The sequence below is a fragment of the Lacerta agilis genome, chromosome 3, assembly GCF_009819535.1.
Source record: "Lacerta agilis isolate rLacAgi1 chromosome 3, rLacAgi1.pri, whole genome shotgun sequence".
NCBI lineage: Eukaryota > Metazoa > Chordata > Lepidosauria > Squamata > Lacertidae > Lacerta > Lacerta agilis.
In genome coordinates this window covers 44,805,186-44,823,830 of record NC_046314.1, presented here as the reverse complement: position 1 = coordinate 44,823,830, position 18,645 = coordinate 44,805,186, and the positions used below count along the sequence as shown (strand labels likewise).

The 18,645-nt window shown below is 40.7% G+C and overlaps 1 long non-coding RNA gene across 1 annotated transcript; it reads left to right on the top strand.

Moving 5' to 3' along the window:
• Positions 1 to 1,147: 1,147 nt before the first annotated feature.
• LOC117044701 lies at positions 1,148 to 17,916 on the top strand. The gene is made up of 3 exons (XR_004426310.1): positions 1,148 to 1,274; positions 8,710 to 8,776; positions 17,600 to 17,916. It is a non-coding gene; the product is annotated as an uncharacterized LOC117044701 (long non-coding RNA).
• The last annotated feature ends 729 nt before the right edge of the window (positions 17,917 to 18,645 follow it).

Here is an 18,645-nt window from a genome sequence, read left to right as displayed (position 1 = left end):
AGAGGCAAAGCAGTGGGCAAGAAATTATGGTGGGGAGTTCAATGGGATGCCAAATATTTAAAAACAAATGGAAAGCAAATGAATAAAATACATCTAAAAAGCTAAAGAAAACTTTTACAAAATTTCAAGGCCTCCAGTGCAGGGTTTCCCTTAATTAAAAAAATAATAATTAGGTGAATTCTCTTGCACTAGAGTTGTGCAACGAGGAAATAAGCAACCCTAAAGAACTAAACAATACAAAATTGAAAGTGAAATTTATTTAGCCAGGAAAATAATGAAGGGGAGGCGGGTGTCAGTGTCTCATTAAGTAATCACTGCAACATAAAAATATAGGTTTATGATACTTAAGTCACGCGCCACATTGCAATCTCAATTTATTGATGAGACCTTTGATATAGTTGTTGTGATACGTAATATTGCCCGTGAACCTTCCAACTGCTCAGAAGACAAAGCCATCAAAACGTTCACAGTCCAGATTCTGCAAGAAAACAGGGAAGTGTCAGTTTGGCTGAAACGAAACCTTACACCAACTTTTGGGACAGGAAAAGCTAGGGAATAGGCTGAGGGCTGGAAAGAGGTTCCAGGCTGTATGGATTGGGCAGGGGGAAGCAAGTATTCCAAAGACAAAGTGGCTGAAGTAATGATGTAGCTAAACAATGGACTGAAAAACACAAACCCAGGAAACTATGGGAGAAAAAGGTGGCAAGAAAAGGGCAGAAAAGTCTACACATAAAGGTGGGTCTGGGATCCGAAGAAGAAATTCACAGTGCTTCTGCTCAGAAGGGTGATGAGCCAGAGATGGAGGAATGCTAAGGAGGCTGTCCAAAAAGACAATGTAACCAAAAGTAGCTTGACAAAGTAGTCAGTAAGTGGCCTCAAAAGTGGGATACTGAAGAAACAAAGGTGGGTGAAGAGCTGGCTTTGAAGGGAGGGAAGTTAAGAAGGAAATAGGGTCAGGAAGGGTCAGGTCAGAAGGGTCAGGAAGGAGGTGAAAAGAAAAGGGAGTTATAGAGGCCTGATGACTGTGGGTTAGTTTTGATGGATTTGGACCCTAACATGGCTGCTATACCTTTAAGAGTTATAGAGTTGAGGGATTTTATCTCCGGTGGCTTCTGCAGTATTGTGGCCTGGCAATCCTGAGGGAGTAATAAGGACCAAGAAGCAGCAAAGTCTGAATTTCATGTATTGATTTCAACTAGCCAGCCAATTCCTTGGCTACAGGCTTCTGGTAACAAAGTATCTGCTATCTGGTGGAAGTATTGCGAATTTCCCAGGTACAAAATAATGATTTGTAGTGCTTATAAAATACGAGAGACCTACAAAAGATGAGCAGCTGTAATGGGGAAAGTGAGGTGTGGGCAACAAATGTGTTATTTGTTATGTGCCAATAAACAGATTATTTGGAAAGGTCCCAAGGAATGGCAGCAGAAGTAAATGAGCAAGGTTTCTGAAAGCAAGTAAATATTTAGTAGTAACTAGAGGTTTAATAAAAGGGATGCGGGTGGTGCTGTGGTCTAAACCACAGAGCCTAGGGCTTGCTGATTAGAAGGTTGGCGGTTTGAATCCCCATGACAGGGTGAGCTTCCGTTGCTCGGTCTCTGCTCCTGCCAACCTAGCAGTTTGAAAGGACGTCAAAGTGCAAGTAGATAAATAGGTACCACTCTGGCGGGAAGGTAAACGGCGTTTCCATGCACTGCTCTGATTCGCCAGAAGCAGCTTAGTCATGCTGGCCACATGACCCGGAAGCTGTACATCGGCTCCCTCGGCCAGTAAAGCAAGATGAGTGCCGCAATCCGAGTCATCCGCAACTGAACTTAATGGTCAAGGGTCCCTTTACCTTTAACTAGAGGTTTAATAGATCCTACACTGATTCTCAAAACTGGATTGAAAGCTCGCAAGCAAAAATCACATTTTTGAAGCCATGCCCCTCCCTGCCCCACATACACATCCAATTTGAAAAAAATATGAAAAATGTTGCACCTGGTTTATATCGTAATTTGTTATATGTTGATTTGCAAATATCCATTCTTTGACTACACTTCAGTTCAAACAGTAGCTAGACTGCAATCCTGCTACAAGTATTTGGAATCAAATCCCATTGAACTCAGTGGAATTTACTTCTGGGGAGAGATAGTGCTGTAAAGCTGAAATCTTGTGCACACTTACCTGAGGAGAAGAAGAAGAGAAGAAGAGTTTGGATTTGATATCCCGCTTTTCACTACCCGAAGGAGTCTCAAAGCGGCTAACAGTCTCCTTTCCCTTCCTCCCCCACAACAAACAGTCTGTGAGGTGAGTGGGGCTGAGAGACTTCAAAGAAGTGTGACTAGCCCAAGGTCACCCAGCAGCCGCATGTGGAGGAGTGGAGATGCGAACCCGGTTCCCCAGATTACGAGTCTACCGCTCTTAACCACTACACCACACTGGCTAAGCACCATTGAACACAATGGACTGTCTGAGCAAACATGCATTGGGGAGTGCTAGTAAGGAATCTACAGACAAAGATGGGCTCTATTAACTCTATTACTGTGTAAATTGTTGTGAAATATATCTAAAAACAGAACCATTGGGAACGAAATTAACCAATCCTATGTATGTCTACTCAGAAGGAAGTTGAATTCAGTGGGGCTTACTCCCAGGGTAATCTGGCATACAGTTACTGCTTTGAATCTGTCTTGCATGGGATTGCAACATTTTAAGGATATGTGTTCATTTTGCCTAACAATAATCAGGAAGAATTCTTTGCTCAGAAAATCACGAAATTTGTATTTCATCTAAAGCAGAAAGTACAATTTTGGGTATGTGAAATATCTTAGTTCAACTTTCCAAAATTCATGACAAAAGTACTTGAGAGACACCTTTTGCTCCTTAATCAAATTACAGTGCAAGCTAATGGTTTTCAGCTTGTTTTCAGATGTGGTATTTGTGGGAGAAAAAGATGCATTGGCCTTGATTTGACAGCTTGGTGGGAAGACATGGAATTTTCTGGGGGGAAATAATGTTAATGGTCATGTATAATACTTTACTGAATTCTGAGAAGATGCTGCCATCTAGTGATTCTCCCACCAGCAACTCAAATAGCAGCACATTTCTGGAAAAGCTGTGTGTAGGTGTGATATTATTTGAACTGAAACAAGAGCTAGATCATATCCTGTTTGGGACTGCTGATCCTTTAGGAATGATGGTGTAAATGTTCTGAGGTTTTCAAAGTGGAAAATAAGATATAACTTGGCAATGAGTAGTTGGTTCATGGTGGCCGATGCTTAAAGCAGCTTTTTATTTTTATATACTGTATTTAATTATATAAATTTATAAATATACGTTTTCCCATTATTGTTAAGGAAGATGTACTGTTAATGGAACTACAGTGGTTTTTATATAGTTATTTAATTACAACATTGAAAGAAGGGGTGCTTTAATCCTGAACAATGTCAGCAGTGTCCAGGAGTTGGTATGAAATGGAAATCTTGTTGACTAAATCCAAAACAGTGAAAAAATGGCTACTAGATTAAATATGTGTAAAAGTGGAAAGTTGCTCAGAAAGACCAAGACTGGCATGTTTAAATTCACAGGAGGAAACTTCTAAAAAATGAGAAAGTTCATTAGAAGGAAGTTGAAAGGGAAAGTCAGGCAGTTGGATCTATTTAGGGTGTTTGAAACTCACATGGCATGAGGACACACCATTTAAAACAAATGACTTCCCCCCAAAATAATCCTATGGACTGTAGCTTGAGAAGGATTCTCAGAATATGCAGAAACATTCAAATATGTGATCCCACAACTGTGTTGAGAAGTGACACAGTCCTATTGCCCTTATACCACATGCTACTTATGCACATTTGCAGCAGCCTTTAAACTAAACAGAAGTATGATCTGTTGTATTTTTAAAAATCACATGTCAGTATTCCTATGGAAAATACTTAAAAACAAAATGTAATATAATATAACCACTTGCGGGGATGATGAAAAATGCCCACTTTTAACCATTCGCTGTATCTAAAAATGAATTCTAGAATAACGCTATTGATGAAAGTCATGCAGAGCACCAAAATTTAGTTTCCAAGCTCCAGATACAACCGGTTAATCATGAATTGGAAGCATGACCAAACCTGTAGTCCTAATCCCACTGACCTGAGAGTAAGTCCTAATGAATTCAATAGGACATACCTCTAAGTAGAATCATAGAATTGTAGAGTTGGAAGGGACCACGAGGGTCATCTTTTCCAACCCCCCTGCAATGCAGGAATCTAGACATGTTTAGGATTGTGTTGTAAGTCAATCAAACCCAATATTTTCATGCAGACATATACTAGTTGATACACCCAGACTATAATGCATGCTATGTGAGGCTGCCTTTGAAGGCAATTCAGAAACGTCAACTAGTATAGCATGCATCTGTTTGAGTGTCAGGCCAGAGCATATTACACTAATCCTGCGCCTTCTGCACTGCTAGTCAGTGCATTTACTTTTTTAAATTCATATGTATTGAGTATTTTATACACAAAAATTAAACAATCTACAAACTACAAACTAACAAACACAAACTACAAATCACACAAAATAAGCACAGATATCTACCTCTTATCAAATACTCCTTCCTCACATTGTAGTGGGACTTCCTCCTATCTCCTCTCCCTGCGTCCCTTGTCTAATATTCTTTAGTAACTTCTAAATTTCTTAAATTCCTAAGCTTTGTTTATAATTTCTAAACCTATTATATATCTAAACATATTAATCACTTTTTAAAACATAATTACCTAATTATTTAACCTTATCCATTTTTCTTAAACTTAAACTTACACATCATCTAACTTAACTTAATCACCTATCTTTTACTCTGTAGCTTATCTTTCCTTCTAGTTATATCTGACTTTCAATCATACAATGCTTTTTAAAATACAATTTAAATTTCATCCATTCTTCTTCCACTGCGTCATCACTCTGGTCACGGAGTTTCCCGGTCATTTCTGCATGCTCCATATAGTCCATCATTTTCATCTGCCATTCTTCTATCGATGGTCATTCTTCTGTCTTCCAGTTCTTAGCTATCAAAATTCTAGCTGCTGTTGTGGCATACTAATTCTAGCTGCTGTTGTGGCAGCTGCTGTTGTAGCATAGTCAGTGCATTTACAAGATGGTGATTACTTTAACCGCCTTAAAGCCTTCGATGGTTTCCAATCTGGTTACCTGATGGATTGCTTACACTAAAATGATCCTATCCATGCCCTAAGACAGTGGTGGGAAATCTCAGGAATGAATGCAGCTCTCCAGGCCTCTCTAACTGGCCATATCTCCCCACAGGCCATGCACCCTCTCTGTGGTCCACACCCTTCCCTGGCCCTGCTTTGCACCCTTCATGTTTTCGCCTGACTGGACTCTGTCCTTGATATTGTATCCTCTATCTAGGCAAGCAGAGGATGAAGTGTATGTAGAAACTAGCATGCTATAAAAGGTAAGTTGCCCACCACCACCATCACCCTCAGTGGCACATGGGCCCCTGGAAGGTGGCCCATAAAAGGAAGTGCAGCGCTTGGGCTGAAACAGGTTCCCCACCCCCTGCCCTACAATCAGCAGTGGAAGCTCTGGTTGCTTGCCCCCCTTAGGATCTGTTAGGTTAGCAGGTACTAGACACTGGCCTTTTTAGTGGTGGCCCCATGCTTATGGAACTCTCTCTCTGGGAATTGGTGCTTGTGCACTTGTCCCCATCAGGACTAGCCTTCAAAAATATTTTAAATGTCTATTATTATTATTATTATTATTATTATTATTATTTGTTTTGATTAGCTTTTAATTAAGATGATTTCATTATGGTTCGTGCTGTTGCCTTTCTGGTAATGGTTATTGGATTCCAATACATTTTTCCTCATGCTGTATTTGTTGCTACTGCAATATGCTGATGTTTATACTTTGTGATTTTATTGAAAGTTGGGTATGATTCCATGTTTAGGTACTTTGTTGCAAAAGATCAGTGCATGGAAGTGTCACCTCTTTTGAGACTCCCCGAAATCCCATATGCATATTGTTTCCTACAAAGAGATCTAAATCAGGGCGATTGATCTGGGACTTGGTGTATAATCCCTTTGAAATGGAACTCATTCTATGTTGCTTCTCAAATCAGCAATGGTGTAGCAGTGGAATTGGCAGTAATTAATAACAGCATTTGTCCAAGGCCTTGTAAGTAAAGGGAAATCAGCGATAAATGGCTCAGAAAGAAACATGGACATTCAGTTAGACACTATTTCTTAAAGTCTCCTGAATTTATTTGCCAATACATCTTTGGGTGGTTGAAGGCGGGGAGAGATCAGAACATAGTTCTTTAAAAGCTTTCATTTACAATTAGCAGCAGAAATTACATCTGCTTTGCATTCATCCCTGTTTACATCATATGCACTCAACATTAAATGCAGTAAAACCTTCTTGGGGAAAATATTGCATTAATAGCATGTTTTTTTATTTATTTGGTTCTACTTCACATTAGGCAACACAATGACACAAATGGATTTTGTTTGCTTTCTGCAAGTCCATATTTTAGGCTGCTTGCTAATGAATAGTGCTGAAATAACAGCCATCTGGCTTTTTGAAGTCTTTTAAAATGCATTACCAAACTGCATTGCGTATTAGCCTAAGAAATAGAGCCATCCTGGGTTGCCTGGATCACTTTGCAGTGGCAGCACTGTATCCTATTGAGAAGGGGTTTATATTCCTTTCTCCCTTCAATATGAAGGGCTCAGCCCATGGTCTGAAGGCATATGAGGTCACCACCTTTGTGAAGTTAAGCAAGTCTGGGTCTGGTCAGTGACTGGATGGGAGACCACCTGGGAACTGCATTTACTCTATCTTGGATTCCATGACTGTAGAAAGTCGGAATATAAATGTAAAAAAGCAAGCAAGCAAGCAAACAAACAAACAAATGACTAAGAGCCAAATTAGGCATGATGGCACAAGTCCTGTGTTTAAACTATGCTAATTAGAAATGCCACTCCTTCACAGATGACAATGTAAAGGCCATTTTGGAAATTTTCAGGGATAGGTAGATAGGGAGGAAATACCGGGAGCTCCCTTATTTGGGGCAGACAGTGGCAGCTGACACCCACCATTTTTATTTCTCACAGGTCTGACAAGGAGAAAGCTACATCATTTATCAACTTATTTGGGGGGGGGGCTTGGCACCTTTCACCACCATCACCCAACAGTTTCTAATCACTGTTGCCCCCAGTCCAAAACTCTGAATGTTGTTTGATGCTCACACTGCTTGAAAGGGGCTGGTGTATATATGCTTCTGTCGAGGTCTTAACCCTGTGCTTTCAAATGGGATCTAAGGCAGTACATTCTTCTCATATAAAGGGGACAGCATGACCCCTCAAATGGACATGTATGGGACACCCCAAATGAACTTGCCAATCTGCCTATCTCATCAGTGGAGGCCCTGCTCCAAGTAACCATGCCCCGAGAGGTGAGGCAGCAAATGATGACAGGAGATAAGGTCAGTGGCGGCTCCCAGCTTTGAAATCCTCTCTGCAGAGAAAGACAGTAACCACCATCTCCCTCCCTATTTAGACAGCAAGTAAAAATATTTATCTTCTTCCATGTGTTTTCCAGGTCATTGCTGTCTGTCTGTCAGTTATTCTGCTTCTCTGGTTTAGGTGTGTCCCCCCCCAGCTGGTTAGTTGGTTTGGGGCTCTTATATTAAGGTTGCAGTCCTAAACACTTTTACTAGGGATTAAGCCCCATTTAATACAATTGGAGTTTGGAGTAAAAATGCATGCATTCTACTTGATGTCTCTATGGTTTTATGTAAGCTCCCTTGGGCTTTGAATGACTGAAAGGTGGATTATAGTATTGAAAATAAAATAAATACATTTTAAGGTTACAAATTCTGCCTTGCAAGCATTAGCTGATGGAGGGAGGATATATAGAAAGCTCATTTGGCCATGGAACAGCTTCAGTTTCTGCCGTCTTCATGTGTCTGTGGTGCTAACTGTACTCTGCCGTGTAGGTGGACAAAACTGGACATGGATATTTTTTTAGTAGGGACATTTGCCCTATTTTCACTGCTTGTATCAAGAACTATGGTAGTGCAGTGGAAGCACGCTGCTTGGCAGATATCAATATTATCTTCTGCTATATGGGCTATCTAGGAAGCAAATTTAGAATAGGCAGGGAATCTTCATAAAGACATTAACATTCGTTAAAATAAAATGAGTTTCTGTATCATGTGAAACAAATACATGTCATCTTTCTGGTTCATACTTTCCAATAAGCAGCATCCTACTTCACATTTTTGAAATGATGACAAACCATTAGATATTTGATGCATGAAACGCATGCAAACATGCAGGCGATGGAAAGACCTTTACAAGGCCCATTTTTCCATAGTTTATGCAGGCTATGCAGACGATTCAGATCATAAACAGGTTGGATAAATGGCAGCATTATCTGCAAAGGAATTACATTGACACGGGATACATAAGGGAGCCACAGTGAATTCAGATAAGTCAGGGTTCCTGATAACTGTGATTCAAAATAATATGGACCCATTACATTTATATTGAGACACGTTTAGTTCATATTTCTGCTGGTTACTGGAATATTTATTCCATGTTCCAACAATTTTATGGTTTACTAATAGTGTTGACATTCAGGAAGCCTAGACTCCTTGCTATTTTGAGAGCAGAGATTTATATGTTTTCATTATATGCTTTCCTCTTGTAGATCTTATAAACAATATGAATTATAGTGCTTTTACTGTGACCGACATTTCCTGGAAGACAAGGACAAGGTAAATACAGCCCTCACCTCCTGGATTTCTATCTGATCATTCTGAAATATGAACATCCTTTGCCCTAAATCTAGATGATGGCTTCTATCAATCTATTTCTCCAGATATGATTTAGAAGCAACTGCTTTTATGTGATAAACAATAAAATAATAAGAAGTTCAGAGAAACCACCCGCATTGTGAAGTTGGTAAACACAAAACTAAAGTTCATAGTACTTGTGCAGCTCTTTATATTAATTGTCAAACTACAGAAACTCTTTCTTTGGGATGATGTTTGAGAGAGAGAGAGAGAGAGAGAGAGAGAGAGAGAGAGAGAGAGAGAGAGAGAGAGATTTAGGACTGCTGGTGCTGATCAAAACGGCACTTCAGTTTTATGCTTTTTACACTTGGTAACATTTTTGTTTTCAGACAGAAATAGATTTCCAATGCAATGCTGTTCCAATCAGACCAACCTCAATTCAGCACTGTCCCCACCACACAAAGGGAACATAGGAAACTGCCTTACAAAGTCAGACCTTTGGTGCATCCAGCTCAGTATTGTCTACATTGACAGACAACAGCTCTCCAGAGTTTCATGCAAGTGTCTCTCTCAGCCCAAATGGGAGATGCTGGGGAGTGAACCTGGGACCTCCTTCATGCAAATCAGAGATTCTAATGCTGCTCACAAGGACCTTGTTTTTTTGTGGGCATTTAAATGCAAGGATCGCAGTGATCATCCTCAAATAGTGCTGTAACGGTTAGACTGCAATCCTATGCATCTTAGAGTAAGCCCCATTGAACTCATTGGAATGTACTTATTTTTTTTTTAAAAAAAAATTAGTTTTGTAAGATTTTTAACAAATACAATATCATAAAACATTTTAAGAAAAAATAATTTAGAAAAAGAAGAAGAATAGAAAAGAAAGAACAGCAAGTTCTTACATTCATACTTTATCTTTACATTTTGGGTGACTTCCTTCGGTCTCCTCAACTGAATTTCAAAATCATATCACTCTCTAGCAGTTTCAGTATATCAATATCTTAACCATTAAACTTCATATCAACATCTTATTAACCTAAATCTTTAAGAAAAATAGCAAAAACCTATAGCTACTCCTTAAGGCAACACTAAATATTATAATACTTATTCAAATAAATTTTAAATTTCTTCCAATCTTCTTCTATCAACTCTTCTCCCTGATCATGGAGTCTTCCAGTCAGTTCCGCAAGCTCCATAAAGCCCATCATCTTCATCTGCCATTCATCTGTTCATTGGAATGTACTTCTGAGTAGACATGAATATGCTTGCATTTTAATAGTTAGATTATTTAACCAAGCACTTTTTGCTTAACTAAAGAGCTGTCTTCTTCTTCTTCTTCTTCTTCTTCTTAATATTATTATTATTATTATTATTATTATTATTATTATTATTATTAAAAATACAGCAGTGGTGGGGAACCTCAGGCCTCCTTACCTGGCCTTCAGGACTCTTCTTCGACCACACACTATCTCCCCAAGCTGCACCCTCACCAACCATGCTGCATGCCCTCCTTGAGTGCTGCCAGGATTGTGCCCTTGAATTAAATGTGACTGCAATGTATTCTTCAGAAATGCAAGACTCTCCGCCCCCGCTGAGCACACTTTATGCTTTTGATCGTGCCCACTACTGGCAACCTGATGTACAGTGCAAAGAACCGGAGACTGCAAAAACAAGAAACTCAGAGAAACAAAAATGGACAGATTTGCCTATCCATCACCATTACTCGGGCATTCATCTTGGAGGTGGCAGGAACCTAGTTTAAGGCCTATAGATAACTAGTAACAAACTGTTGTATATTAGAACACAAGCCCTGTATTTATATCTAAGCAGTATACTGGGGAATGAGGCTACTTGTTTGTAAATGCAAACATCTGATCAAGACGTACTTGAAAGCCCTCTATAAATTACAAATTATAAAAAGCAAGCTTTTCAAGTTAGCCAAGGTTACTTTGTTTTCAATCATTTTGTATGAAGTGCTTTTGAAATTTTCTAGGGTTACCTAGCGGCTGATAGTTACCATGGAAACAACAGCACATAACTCGCGTACTCCAGGGGAAAAGGGGTTTTCCTTCTAATAAGCTTTGTCACCATTACTCCTTCCTTCCACTTCTGTTTTATTGTTTTCATTTCACAGTCGGAGATCAGGCTTCCAAAGCATCTATGCCTTTTAACCCTGAGGTACATTCCAACTATCTCCTGTAATTTTGTAACACCTAATTTGCTATGTTGCTTTTGCCACTCCTGTCATCTGAGATACGGCTTCACATGTGACCTTCCATGCTCAATTACTGCATTTGCTTCAAGTGACCTTGGTGCATCTACTGAAATATATCCTTCATCCCCTGCAGAGACCTTCATCCATTCCAGAAATTGTGACTATCTTTCACACACCCATTTCTACAGGTTGTAGCTCTGTTCTCCCCTCCCTCGTGGCCAATCAGTATTCAGCTCTCTTATAAATGTGAAACTCCTTACATCTTGCTTTTTTATTTTATATTTTTAATGCACTTGTGCATTTGTTAAAATGCAAACATTCCCTCCCCAAATGCATATCTTTAAATGTGTCATTCATATAGATATATATATCTCAATATATATATATATCAAACAGCCTGGGGAAAGTCTTCCCCCTCCTTTTTCACTCACTCAAGCAAAGCTCCTTCCCATCCTTTCCCACTTCTAGATGTAGTTTAATAAGACAACAATGACATCCAGTGGTTGCTGAGCTGATCAGCAGTTTTTCCTTCCACTGTATTAGATGCAGCAGGTGTCGACATAGTTTTTTTGCTTTTGAAAGCTTGGTACAAGATTTCCAAGTGCTATATTTGACAACTTTGTGGTTTTTTTAAAGTATATCCCTGTGCCTGATTTCTTCAGGGTGGCTATCAATAGCATTACTCAATTACTGTCCATGTCCTTTTCTTTGCATCAGGCAAGGACTATGTTTATGTCCTGTCCAGTTCTGACTTACAACACAATCCTTTGCATGCTTATTTGAAAATAAGCTACAGTGGCAAAGTGTAGGTTGCTGGCACCTCTCATGTGGGCGCCATTGCCATTCTAAGAGAATAAGGGAGGTGTTCATGGTGAATTCCGGCACCTCTTCTTCTAGAAAAATGCCACTGCTGGTATAAATGTATGAGAATACTGAGATAAATATTTGGCAGGGTAGACAGAAGGGTGGGTGTGTGAATTTAGAATGCAATCAATCCATAGTTGAGCATTTTCCAGTTACACTGATCTCAATGGGAGACATTTCAGCACACTCTCAATCGAATCAATGGGATTCATTTTGGAACAACCATGCCACTGCTTTTTAAAGGGCACAATGACAAATATGAAAAAACAGTATAAGGCAGGTGCAGATTAGGCTGTGGCATAGGTTAGATGGAGGAACTCTAGGGTAGGGGTGACTAGGATACATTGAGGATAACATTTGTATTGGTTTGGGGGGGCAGGCAGTATCTTCCACAATTTACAGCCAATGGCCTGGTGAAATGCCTAAGGCACCAGTGGTAAAATATCCTTGTAGACTCCAGCAGTTCTCATTGAAACATGAAATAGAATCCAGCCTGCTAGATGTCCACATCCCAGTTTTTAGCCCCTGGCTATATTTCCCATGCTACTGCAAAGGGTAGCAGCTTAGAGCCCATATATAATTGCACTGCTGAAGTTAAATCACAACTCTGATTGATAGATTAATAGCTTTGGAAGTTAGAGGGCAAAGCCTAGAAAAGTCTAAATGTTGTTTTCTGCTCTACAGAAATCTATTAGCTCTCTCCACGGGATTCAGCTTCCTGGAGCTGATGCAGTTTGTTGCGATAAATTCTAGGGCTTTCTCTAGCATACAATTATACTACATATTTTAAAATCTAATTTTAAACTCAATAACTGAAATTGGAGAAAAACTGAGAATTCCCAAAAATATTTTTCTTCTACAGGAAAAGAAAAGAGGCAAATGTTATCTTAAAGCTTTTCATAGTCGGGATCAGTGCTTTTTCTGGGGGGATGGAGGGGTACCCATACCCCTAAACATTTTGTTAATCTAAGTTTGGCCTCATTGAGGGGAAGCATTTCAATATGAGTAGGAAAATGAGAGTACCCGTAAACCATTTTTTTAAAGGAAAAAAGCACTGGTCAAGATCGTTGATGGTTTCTAAGAGTCCCTACATTTTCATGCTGCAGTGAAGAAAAATATTTTGAATTATTAACATCCAAATAAGACTAGTAAGATGCCAGTAAATTCATTATTTTAAGAAGCTCAGGGCTGGATTACTGCAATGTACGCTATGGGAGGCTGCCAATGCTCCTGATCTGGAAGCTCCAGCTGGTGCCGAAAGCAGCAGGTAGACTCCTGATGGGGTCGGATGGCTGATAGCTGTGACATCTCTGTTAAAGCATCTGCACTGACTGCCAATATGCTGCTGGGCTAGGTTCAAAGCTCTTGTGTTTATATACAAAGCCCTGAACACCTTGTGTCCAGGATAACTTAAGTACTGCCTGAGCTTCTTCTTCTTCTTTATCTCAGCCCAGTCAATAAGATTACCCAGAAGAGCACTGTTAGCTGTCCCTCATGTAACAAAGGCCTATCAACCGTCCCATGCTGTAGGATTCAGCAGGCATCCTCCCTTTTCCCTTTCAGGCATCTCTTGGAGATTTTCTCATGCCAACAGGCCTATTCAACTTTTTCGTTGAGTGGGCATTCATTTTAATTGCTGTTCTGTGTTGCTTTTAGGTTTTATCCACACTTCCTCTTGTTCCACTGCTTTCCTCCCATGGGAAACCACTCTTTAGTAATCAATTGGAGCAAACAGCAGTTTTCCCCAGATTGCTGTTGGTTCCGATTTATCTTTAAAGAGTGGATTTCCCCTGGGAAATGAGTGGGGCAAGGGGGAAACTGTTCAGACTCATTCCTAGAAAGTGTGGGTCAAGCAGAAAACGACTCAGACCCATGTTTTCTAGGTACAGAACAAACGGAAGTGTAGACAAGTCATCGGCAGATTTTTTAAAAAATGTTTTTAAATTGCTGTGCATTGCCCTGGTATTTTGTGAAAGGGTGATATATAAATTAAACACTTTAAAAAAATCAGTCAGTCAATGTGTAAGTTATAGTGGGTGTATGATGACTAGTTGGGTTGTACTTTCAAACAGAATTATGATTGCCGTCAATTTGGTGCAAGCTGATGACATTCAGATATTAGTAAAGACAACTTAAGAGGATTTTTGTGAATGTCCAAAATCCATATGGATAGCCAGCTCCATGAGGGCGTTCACTTGGGTCCATGCAGAAAGTGGAGAAGTACAAATTTATTTTCAGATGCACCCTGAAACTACATGAGATTACTGGAATTTACATATAAATGTCATTTTTCACTAAATTTTGAACTTCCACTGTAACATAGATACCACAAACAGGCATAAACTGGAATGAACCAAGGGTTGCACCCAGGTGGTGCCCAGAGTATGGCATACACAACAGTGTCATTTATAGCTGTGAATCAACTAAAAGCCACTGGATTTACTGACCTTGAGTCCACCACTGCAAAATGTTTGAAAGGCACTCGGGATGAATTCTGCATGTAGAAGGTGCTATACACGCAACTGATGCAACAGAGATCAATATAGCTTGGACTGCCACGTGCTAAAAATGATGGTGAGATTAGGCCCTCAAATAGCAAAGCATTACACAGAATTTACTAATGCAGAAAATAAATCTATACTAGAAGGCACTGCAACTTGACATTTCCAATACGATAAGCATAAGATGCTGCATATTACAAGAGCAGAGCAGAGGATTTACTTCAAATGTGGTTTTTTTTGGGAGACTTTAGTTGCTGCGTGGATTAAAGTTACATTTCAGGATAGTCATAGATGGAAAAGTATAAAAGATACCAGGAGATTATTTGTCAGGCTCATCCATGTGATTTAATAAGGGACTGATTCCATCAGGACACCCTTTCACTGGCGTAAGGAGTGTCCACCTGCTACCTAGAAGGTCACACAAAATTCCTAAATACCTAATTCCTAAACTCCTCAATACCATCAACTCTTTTGAGAGTGAAAAGCTGTGTGTATTATGATTGTCATCAGAAGACAAAGACAGTGGCAATGCCCTTGGATGGTAAACTTTTGGCCAGGCTATCTTTTTAAGAGTTCTACAGACTTTAGGAAAGGAGAAGGGTCAGGAAACAGAAGATGCAAATGAAGCCTCCTGCCACCTAAAAGCCAAGCAGCTAGACTTTACCTAAAATGCAGGTGCAAACTGCAGACCCAACAAATTCTAGGCATCTTTACAACATTCACCAAGTCCTAAAACAGCAATGCTACACCATCAAGGCACATCAAAAGAATCATCTGTCACCAGATCAAAGGTTCAAAAATTCCTTGGGGAAGGGCCATAGCTCAGAGATGTAGAGCACCTGCTTTTTATGCAGAAGGTCCTAGCTTAAATCATCAGCATCTTTAGATAGGGGTGGGAATGTCCCCTGTCTGAAACTATGGAGAATCTCTTCCAGTCACTATGAACAATACTAATCTAGGTAAATTCATGTATTAACTTTGGTCTCAGGCAGCTTCCTATATTCCTCTAGCTGCCATTGATCCCACTATCTGCTGTTCTGGATAGGCAGTGCTCTGAAAAGATGAGATAGTAGCCAGTCCTATTAGCGCAGCCAGCAGATATGACCTGATCAAGTTCTACCAGCCTTTCTCCTATTGCATTGCATGAAAAGCTACCATGCCCAGCACCTGCTACAGGAAAGAGTGGAAGGGAGCAGAATTTTGTGATCTTTCAAGTGTTACCATGCAAATTTTGTTTTGATAGATGTGTAATAAGAGAAGGTCACTGACCTGTATTCCTGAATTATCTCTAAACTACTCAGCAGATGCTTTCATTCAGTTTGCTATAATTGACTGCTGCTTCCCATGCTCCATCCATACAGAACAATGCAATTAAGCTGAGGAACTGGCAAGTGTATTAGGAACAGAATGGTATATGTGGACCCACAAAAAGAAAAGAAACCCCCCAATGAAAATAATTATGCCATTAAGATGCAAACAGAATACTGAAGATCTTGCCAGTAAGCAAGCGTAGCCACAAGAAAAGTCATATCAGTGACCTTTTGAAAGGCTAATTGGAAAGAATCTGATACTGAACTGTATGCAGAAATAGGCTTTCATTCATGAGGATAATTGAAGAAGAAGAGGCAGCATCCAGCCACAATGACAAGCAACATTTAAAAAAATAAACCTGAAGAGTTGGAACATTGCAGAATAAATTATTTTCTGAACAAAAACAAAGATTATATGGCATTATTAATATGAGCAAAAATCAATCAGATTTCTGCATGGCTGGTGTTATATGCATGGATCTGAATTCTTTTTCATGTAAGAGTTTTAAAAATTCAGATTTGAAAATCAGATGTTTGTGAATTCAAATATTGGCCTCAACTTTTAAATTTAATATAATTTGTGCACTTGGAGGTCTGTTGTTTGTTGGTTTGGACAAGTAAGCTGTAAAACATGATCAAATCCTAACAATCAGTTGAGACAGTGCTCAATGTATTGAACACTGTTGCAAAGCCACTGTAAAAGTACCGCTGCACATCGGTTGTAAATCACTGAAAACTACTCAGTGGTGGCTCATCTGGTTGTTTGCTGGCAGATTAGTGGCATCTGCTGCTTAGCACCCTTGAATGGAGAAAGGGAGGGTACATGGTGCCATTGCTTGGTGAGTCACTAATGGTGGAAGTGCTGAGGCTGCTAACTTCAGCACCATATTGGGTGGATAGCAGCGGCAAACCTCTGCTGACACTAGTTTCTGGTGTCGATACACCAGGCAGGTGCCTGCACAATGCTCAAGTAGTATTCCCAGTGCCCGCTTTGCTGCTATGATATTCTCCTCCCCCTATCAGTAGCACTCATCCACTGAGGCTGAACATTTCACACTGTCCTCCAGATTATATGAAACAGTGTTCCTAAAACCCACTGTATGTCAACTGCCAACTGTTCTCTAATATTGACTGTCAAACTGAGCCAAATGTCAAGTACATGAGATAACTTAGGCTTATTCAGTGTATAGTGTGATATGAATGCTCAGTGAGTATATGACATCAACATTAGCAGAGGAAATTTTTCAGGAAAAAATATGAAACAAATTGATTTAAGCTCAAGCTGTAAATGGATAGTAAATAAAAACAATACAGGTGGGCAGCAAATCCAGGGGAGAGGGGGTGACACTTGGGCCGGCCCTAACCCACCCCACCAGCGGACCCCGGGCGGGCTGCGGGGTGGAGCGGCCTCACCCCACAGCCTGCTCGCAAACCTGGTCAATGACCTGCTCGCAAGCTGTGGAGCAAGGCCGCTCCGCCCCGCGGCCCGCCCGGGTCCTACCCAGCTGTTCTGCTATGGCGTAGCACGCATGTGCAGTGCATCGTACGCACTGTGCACGCGTGATGCAGCAATGCGTATGCAGTGCGTACGATGCACTGCGCACACGTGCCACACCATAGTGGCGGCACCGGGCAGGACCCAGACGGGCCGCAGGGCGGAACATCCTCGCCCCACAGCCTGCCTGCAGGTCGCCAAGCAGGCTGTGGGGCAAGGCCACTCCACCCTGTGGCTTTTACGGGGCCCGCCCGGCGGCGCCACTATGGTGTGGCACACATGTGCAGTGCATTGTACGCACTGTGCATGCGCCACTGCGTATGACACACGACGCACAGTGTATGCATCGGACGCAGTAACGCTGCACACACACGCCGCCGCTGGGTCCCATGAATAACTGATTTTGTTTTGTTGTTCTAGTTTAATGAACTAAAGCTTATGAAGAATGAATGAAATCCAGACTTCCCACTGGAAAAGTACTGTGGACACACCTAACTTAACCTGCAATGGCAAGTGTTATTATCAAGGAATTGGTACATCAGAAACCATTCTCTTTACTTGTCTAATTGGGATTATCTGTTCAGCCAGTTTAGCAGGCAATGTCCTCATTCTAATCACTATAATAAAGTATGCAAGAGACTATCCAGGAAAGAGCGGAATTGTGATCCTAAGCGCATTTAGTCGAGATCATGCAGTGGGGTTACATCTGAAATGCCATGAATTTGGGGGATCCTCATCAAAAAGCCCTTGTAATGCACTGGAGTGAATAAATACAGGGCTGGCCTTCTACATCATTTGCTATTTCTCCATCTGCCTCAGTTTTGTCAATTGCATTAGTCACTGTTACCTGTACATACTGCTTAGTGAGAGCTTTCAGAAGCAATGGAGGCAGTGCACGAATTAAAGACACAGACATGGAGTTAACCATATTGAGAATACCCTGAAATCAAGTTGGGGGGAAATTGTCCAGAACTTTGTCCAAATTCTTACTAGCTGCTTTAATTCCCTTTAGAGAAATGCAGAACCATTCAAAAACAATATTCTTGGACCTGATATATAATAGCCTATTTGGACAATGCTGAAGTAAAGAAAACTTTAGACTCGTAATGGTTTCTGTGACAACAGGCAGAAATTCTCATTGTCACTTCCATTCACCTGCCTCACCTGCTGCTGTTGCTACCAGTCCTGCCAATGATGGTTCATGGTGGGTGGCGACTGTGGACGCTCAAGCTCAATGACCTGGGTCTATACTAAGAGACAGCCAAGATGGCTTCTGGCCTCTGTAGCAGCCTTAGCTTTTGTAGCTGGAGTCAATCAAGGCCCCACCCTCCCAGGCCAGGTGGGAAAGGGCCTGCAAGGCAGGGAGCAAGTCTGTCAGAAGTCACAGCCAAGATGGCCTCTGACCTCTTCAGCAGCCTTGCTTTTTTACCATTTGTTTAAAAACCAATAAAAACATTGTTGTTGTT